This window comes from Mastomys coucha, unplaced genomic scaffold, assembly GCF_008632895.1.
Source record: "Mastomys coucha isolate ucsf_1 unplaced genomic scaffold, UCSF_Mcou_1 pScaffold18, whole genome shotgun sequence".
Classification (NCBI taxonomy): domain Eukaryota; kingdom Metazoa; phylum Chordata; class Mammalia; order Rodentia; family Muridae; genus Mastomys; species Mastomys coucha.
Window position 1 is genome coordinate 6,134,432 of NW_022196900.1, and position 8,251 is coordinate 6,142,682.

An 8,251-nucleotide genomic window follows, 5' to 3' on the forward strand; every position below is an offset into this window, starting at 1 on the left:
AAAAAATAATGAGTGTGGGGGTGGGGGTGGGTGGGTGGTGGGTGGTATGTGCACGTGAATACACGCATTTTCAGGGCTAGAGTTACAGGTTGTTGGGAATGGAGCCAGGGACCTTTCCAACCTGCTCTTAACTGATGAACCATCTCTCCAGCCTATTATATCTCACTTTAAAGTCATCCCAGCCATTGGCTAATGAGATTGTGTGTCTGTCAGAGAGTAACAGACCTTCTTAAGCCCCAGAGCTTGGTTGGCTGTTGTTTTTATTTCCTGTTCCATTCTATCATAGGAATCAATGAAAACCCAGCTTGGCAGAGACACAGGGAATAGGGGCATGATCCAGTGTTGAAACGGTGAAGTCCCTGGAGCTGTTAGCACGCATATGCCTGATAGACTTTGAGTATTGACATGTTGCCTTTGAAAGTTGAACATGTCCCATAGTGACATAGTGAATTAGCTCTGACAATCTGGGAGCCTCGTTTGTGGTTTGGCCACAGCTTTACTGTTCCACTGATAACAATGGCTGTATTCTGCCTTCTGTGACGGCTACCTGAAAACACACATTGTATTTCTCATCACAGCGTTTGAAAGGTCAGAGCAACATCTAATTGGTCTCTGTGTCCTTCGTCTCACCTCCCAGTGACAGGCAGCTAGCACTTAGTGACCTTTATCAGAGTCAGCGTGTCCACACAGGCCACCTGAATCCAAACCCCATTCTCCTCCCAGGACACAGCTCTACCTCAGTGAGCTAGCACAGTGCCTTGCTGTTTCAGAAGCACGTAGGCAATTTTATTTAAATAAATGAATGAGCTTGCATGTGCTTACTTTGGTCCACACCTTGATTTCCACCAACAAAGCTAAGCAATTCATAGCCCAGTAGATGCCTCTATACATCCAGTGTGAGGTCAGGCTCAGAGTGCAGGGCACGGGCTCCTCCCTTTCGTCTGTACTCAAATGATCAGTTTAGCACTCCCTTGTCTTCAAAGTGTGGTGACAGTGCAGAGGAGTATTGTGAAAGCCAAAGGAGAGCTGCCTGCACAAGGGCTCTGAAGGACGTCCAAATGGTGGCATGCCTTAAAGGATTACAGTTCAGCTGCGGACTGACAATCTCTGACTCGCCCTATTCTGCTCTTCCTGGTTGGATTAATGGAGGAGGGGAAGACTAAACAGAACAGACTGATGGGCAGGGGTGGGGCTATAAGCAGCTATTTCTGATTCCCAAACGGCCACGCGTTCGCCTTAGACTGAAATTCCCCAGGAGCTACACTAATGGAGAAATTAGTATCCGTTGACACAGTAGCATATGCTCTGAAATGTTCTCCCATTAAGCTTCATGAGAAATAGCAAGAAAAAACCTGGTCCATTATAGGAAATCCGCCACAACGTTAGACTCCAGGAAAGCATAGCCTGACATCGCCTAGGCTCTGGAAAGTCAGGTGGTAACTCCAACTCCAGGATGACGCACAAAGTATTGCTAATTTTTAATTAGATATTTTAATTCTTTATAATTTCACACAATGTACTTGGATCATATTCCTCCTCCAAACCCAGCTCCTCCCAGATCCATCCCACTGACTTTCTGTCCTCTTTTTCTTTTTGGAAAAGTCCAGTGAGTGTCCAAACGTTCCTGGTGTGGGGCCATCCCCCCTGGAGTGTGATCGGTCTACCAGTGGTCACACCCTTAAAGAAAACTGACTCACCTTCTTGCCCAAACTATCCATTGCCAGCAGTTCCTTTCCTCATGGTAGGACTTTAGGCCATGCTGGGATTTGTACACCTTGGACTTGTGCAGGTGTTCTTCTTCTTGTCCCAACAGGGGTCAGCTCCTAGGTGCAGCTTCCTCGTTGGTCTCTAGAGAACACTGTTCATCGTAGTCATCCATTACCCCTGAATTTTACAAGCTTTCTATCGCCTCTTTCCTGATAATAAACCCTGAGCGTTGGAGGAGGGGGAATGTTCTAGATGTCCTGCTAGGGCTAAGCACCTTCTGATCTCTTATCCTCTATGTTAGTTGCCATCTACTTCCCCATGAGGGTTGAGAGATGCTCCAACATGGGTCTAATGATAACTCATTAGGAATCAGTTTCATACTATGTCCACTTAGCAGAAATAATAGCAATAGTAGGTTTGCTCTAGCAACTATGACCTGTCTAGCTATAAGTTCTTTGGGGGTGGAGGGAAGGCTGTTTGTTTTGTTTTTATTAAATATTTTCTTTATTTACATTTCAAATGTTATCTCCTTTCCTGGTTTCCCCTCCGACAACCCCCATCCCATCCCTACCCCTACTCACCAACCCACCCACTCCTGCTTCCTTGTCCTGGCATTCCCTTACACTGGGGAATCGAGCCTTCTCAGGACCAAGGGCCTCTCCTCCCATTGATGTCCAACAAGGCCATCCTCTGCTACATACGCAGCTGGAGCCATGGGTACTTCCATATGTAGTTTTTGGTTGGTGGTTTAGTCCCTGGGAGCTCTGGAGGTTCTGGTTGGGGGTACTAGTTGGTTCATATTGTTGTGGGCGGGGGGGGGGGTTGTTTTTTAAATTTATTTTACTTTATGTGCATTGGTGCTTTGACTGCATGTATATTTGTGTGAGGGTGTCAGATCCTCTGGAACAGGAGTTACAGACAGTTGTAAGCTGCCATGTGGGTGCTGGGAATTGAACTCAGGTCCTCTGGAAGAGCAGCCAGTGTTCTTAGCCACTGAGCCATCTCTCCAGCCCCCTAGCTACAAGTTCTTAAGACTCAAAGTCTGTAAAGGAAAACTGTCTTTGTCTATCAACACAAAGCTCATTTAAAAACACTCTTATTCTTTGGAGAGGAGGAAAAAAAAAACAGTTTTAGTAAAGCTGAACATTTCAGAGCCTATGTTATTTTGTCAAATTTGTGAGTACCTGCTATTTGTTTTCAAGCTAGCCAGCATACATAATATTGACTAAACAGTACCATTTTGAAAACATGTTTTCACTGTTGTGGATGAGTGTGTGGTCTTTTTTCCTTTCTTTTCTTTTTTTAAAGATTTATTTATTCTATGTAAGAACATTGTAGCTGTCTTCAGACATACCAGAAGAACGCATCAGATCTCATTACAGATGGTTGTGAGCCACCATGTGGTTGCTGGGATTTGAACTCAGGACCTCCAGAAGAGCAGTCAGTGCTCTTAACCGCTGGGCCATCTCTCCAGCCCTGAGTGTGTGGTCTTTCATGAACCAACAGTTCTACTCTGGAGCCATTAGTGTTTGATTTGCAAGAAGGACCATGTCTTTTAATACCAGTAAGTATGCATAAAAAAGACCCAGAGAAGGAAAAGGGAAAGACCAGAGCTTTACAGACCGTGCAAGGCAGACAAGTGTCCTGAGGACCCAGGAATTTGAAAAAAAAAAGCAAAATAAAAGCTGTCATATTTAATGAAAGCCTTGGGCATGCCGGGTGTGTGCTTCACACTTCTGACTCCTCAGAGCACCATGGAGGTCCGCATTATCTCTGTGTTATGATGAAATGACTGAGCCTACATCCGCCCAAGGACACAGGCTAGAAAAGGCTCAATTTAACATTCAAACCATGTCTGCCCCAGCAGCCCAGATCCTTTCCAGAACATTCCTCCGACTCAAAGAACAGGCTGAGACACTGTCACAGTACATCGTGGCAAAACATGAACAAAGCCTTGTTTTTTAAGAAAATCTAGGTCATTCTCCTTTCTTCTGCCATACACAGGAGATAGGAGAGAACACTGTGAAAATGGCCCCTGGGCCGGGGACTCCCTGGGCCCAGCTCTCAGAACTTAGGAGAAATACCAGCCTCCACCCTTGCTCCCCAACTCAGCTTGCCCTTTTGTTTCTTTCTTTGATGGGGTGTGCGGTGGGGGGGTGTCATTCCCTGGGCCCAGCTCTCAGAACTTAGAGTAAGGGGGAACACCAGCCCACACTCTCATCTCTCTCCGTTCAGGTTTGTACTTGTCTTCTCCGTACCAGAGTTAGAGAAATTCGGCTGTGGCCTTGTTCTCTTTGATAGTGGAGATGCTCAGACTTAGGCAAGCTGAGATGATAAACCCAGAGAGCGGGATGGGGCCTTTTCTCCAAGGGCTTCCTTCCTTCCTTCCTTCCTTCCTTCCTTCCTTCCTTCCTTCCTTCCTTCCTTCCTTTCCTCTTTCTTTTCCCTTTTAAGATTTATTGGCTTATTTCTTTTATGTGATTTTCATGTGTATGTCAGAGCCCCCGGAGCTAGAGTTACAGGTGTCCGTGAGCCCTATGATATGGGTGCTGAAAACAAACCTCTGGTCTTCTGGAAGAGGAGTGTGTGGTCTTAACCACTGAGCCGTTTCTCCAGCTCCTAAAGGTCTTGCTTTCTGGGTCATTATGGGGCAGCTAATACTACAGAGACAATACTGTTGGAATATGCTCCGAGGCCATTCTAGCCTGTGGATCTATCAGGGTACCATGTGAGAACCAATTTAAATTGTGACCCCATTGCCTGCTGGCTGGATGATCTTGGGCAAATTGCTTAATTTTGCTGAAGCTCTTCATCTGCAAGCTAGACACCACAATGCCTGTTTGTTGTAGTTTTGTGATAATTAATAGCATATTGAAAGCACATGCCACACAGCTGAGGTTCTTCCTGTCTTCCAATAGGGCTCCAATAGACTGTTTATTCTCTGCTTAGAAGATGTACCTCTTCTCTCTCCTCAGATGGGTCACTGGATTCGTTCTTTAGTATCCTCCAATGGATAGCCACTGGTTGAGTGGGGCCTTGGTGACATTGGGATTAGCCGTATCTGTAAGATAGAGAGATGGCTCAGTTGGTAAGGTACCTGCTCACCAAGCATAAGGTCCAGAGTTTGGATTCTCAGAACCCAATGGGGAAAGACAGATGTGGTGGCTCAGATCTGTAATCTGTGGGAGATGGGAAAGGGGGAGTTAGAGGCAAAGAGTTTCAAAAAGCTCATCGGTCCCTAAGCCTAGTTGCTTCAATGAGTTCCAGGTTAGGTCAGAGATCCTGTCTCAAAAAAAAATAAGGTGAATAAGCTGGATGTGGTGGTACAGACCCTGGGCGGTGGTGGCACACACTTTTGATCCCAGCACTTGGGAGGCAGAGGCAGGCAAATTTCTAAGTTCAAGGCCAGCCTGGTCTACAAAGTGAGCTCCAGGACAGCCAGGGCTACACAGAGAAACCCTGTCTCAAAAAAACACAAAAAAGAAAAAAAGAAAGAAAATAGATCCTGGAAGTACATTTATTTATTTATTATATGTATGTATGTGAGCACACTGTCACTGTCTTCAGACACACCAGAAGAGGGCATCGGATTCCATTACAGATGGTTGTGAGCCACCATGTGGTTGCTGATGAACTCAGGACCTCTGGAAGAGCTGTCAGTGCTCTTAACCACTGAGGCATGTCTCCAGCCCTGGATGCTTTTTAAAAATCATAACATTTTTATTAATTACTTGGAAGTAAAATATAATAAACCCAAACCCAGTGTTCTCATGCCCAGCCCCTGCCTATATGACCTCCTCCCCCCAAAAAGAAGAAAACATACATACCATGTCCAATTTGTGCTGCCCATATGCTCACTGGAGCATGGGCAAACTCCCAGTGGCATGCTTTGAATCCCAGCTTCAGAGGCAGAAGCAGGTAGATCTCTATGAGTGAGGCCTGTTTGGTCTACATAATGAGTTTCAAGCTAGTTTGGGTTACATAGTGAGACCTTATATCTTGAAAGAAAGGAAGGAAGGAAGAAAGAAACAGTAAATGGGCAGGTTATAGTGCCCACCTCTTTGGTGTTTTGTTTTGTTTTGTTTTTGAGACAGGGTTTCTCTGTGTAGCCCTGGCTGTCCTGGAACTCACTCTGTAGACCAGGCTGGCCTTGAACTCAGAAATCTGCCTGCCTCTGCCTCCCAAGTGCTGGGATTAAAGATGAGTGCCACCACTGCCCAACTAGTAGCTACCTCTTTAATCGGAGTACTCAAGAGGCAGAGACAGGCAAATCTCTTTGCATTTGAGCTCATCCTGGTCTATATAATGAGTTTCAGGCTGGCTATAGCTACAGAGTGAGGTTCTGTATCAAAAACTCAGGTGAAGAAGGAGGAGGAGGAGGAGAAGGAGGAGGAGAAAGAGAGCACCAGTATTGCCCCCTGGCCTCCACTAACACGAGAGGCCATACATATCTGTCTATCCCCTCATGAGCAGGTACATAGAACACATACATAAAATAAAAACAAAAATGAAATAAAGGGAATGCTAATTTCATATAATCCTTAGGGTTATTAAATGAAATAATACAAATTGCTTAGAAAATGCTTGACAGGAGCCAGTGGCGCACACCTTTAATCTCAGCACTTGGGAGACAGGGGCAGGTGGATTTCTGAGTTTGAGGCCAGCCTGGTCTACAAAGTGAGTTCCAGAACAGCCAGAGCTACACAGAGAAACCCTGTCTCAAAAAACAAAAAACAAAAAACAACAAAAAAACCCAACCCTCCCCCCAAAACAAGAGAGAGAGAGAAAATGCTTGATGGTGGAAGGTTGTGGGCCGCTTTCCCCGGTATTTGGCTGGAATGGGGGTACTGTCAGCTGGAATGGGAGTATTGTCAGCAACCTTTCTGCCTGGTCAGGCTTCCTCTCCTATCCCTTTGGCTGCAGAGCTCAGGACCTGTCTTTCTGTCTCTCCGTCTGTGTGCATCTCTTTCTTACCCTCCTTCCCCGGCTTGTATTTCCTGCTTGGTGTCTTCAGTGCTTCATCTGGAATATTTAGGAAATAATGCACGTATTCATCACCATGAGTCCTGAAGCTCTTTGCTCTTTTGCTCTCTGCAGTGTTCAGAATCTCCACGTGCTGTTTATAGATTACATGCAGTGATTCTATCTAGAAGGAAAAGGGTATTGTATTTGTCTGGGACTCTAAGGTTGTGTTTTTCAATTAATACAACACAGCAAATTAGTTGAGTTTTTACTCCGTAACTTGAGCTTCTTAAAGTGCTTACATTCTTCTTTGATTTTTTTTTTCTTTGTGACAGCTCTGTGTCCTTGTTAGTTTTGCTCCATTTGAGTCATTAGTGGCTCTTCTGGCTACAGCAGAGTTGTCAGTGTTTGCTCTTGTCTTGTCTTTGTGGCCTTGCCTAGCACCATGGGGCTCTCCTCCTCCCTCCTTGCAGGTCACTGAATTAGTCTCTGGTGGTGTTTACTCTCATTGTCACTTCCACATTTGAACATTTGAAGTGGTTTTCCTTTTCTCTTCTCTTCTCTCCTTTTCTTTCTTCTTTATCTTTCTTTCTTTTTTCTTTTCTTTTCTTTTTTGTGGGTCAAATTGAACTCCAACTCACAATCTTACTACCTTGGCTTCTCAAATACTTGAATTATAGATGTGTGCCACCATGAACGGATGAAATGTTTATATTTAAAAATGGCCCATTGGGGGCTTGCAAGATAGCTCCCCAGTTATACCAGTTATCTGCTGCTCTTGCAGAGAACTCAAGTTCATTCCCCAGAACCCTTACTCTGATCATTTCTTTTCCATCTCTACTTGAGTCTCTTTAAAATTATTGTTGGGTTTTTTTTTTTTAATGCATTTTGGCCAGCCATGGTGATGCATGCCTATAATCCCAGCACTTGAGAGGCAGAAGCAGGAAACTCGTCCAAATTCAATGTGAGCCTTGATTATAGAGGAAGTTCCAGGTTAGCCTGGATGTTTGGGGCATCATCTCAAGAACAAAACAACACCAAAGTGTTCTCTCTTCTTTACAAGACAGAATATCTATCCCCATGTGGTCCTGGTTATCGCCTCTCCAGTTACTCAGCTTGATGTTATCCCTTCAAGGGCTTACCTCCCTCAGTGACTTCTGATCTGCCTTGAATCCTCCTATCAATACCTGTGCAGGTCAGCCTGGTGCACTCCCTGCCTCAAAAAGGCACCTGGCCATGAGGATAAGCAGGAACTAAAGGCTACTTGCTAAGCTGGGAGCCCTGGGGTGGAGCTACATTGACCCAAAGGAAGGAAACATTATTAGTCTACTTTCACAAAGGCATCTGATAGTGAATGCCCCCATTTATGTGTATATGTGTACCTACGTGTGTGTGTGTGTGTATGTGTGTGTGTGTGTGTGTACCAACTGTGGGTGTGGGTGTGTCTTTGGGGGTCTACAGAGGCCAGAAGAAGGGATTGGATCCCATGGAGTTAGAAATACAAGTGACTGTGAGCTACCCATTGTGGGTTCCAGAAACAAACTCAAGTCCTCTGGAAGAGCAGCAAGAGCTCTTTTTTTTT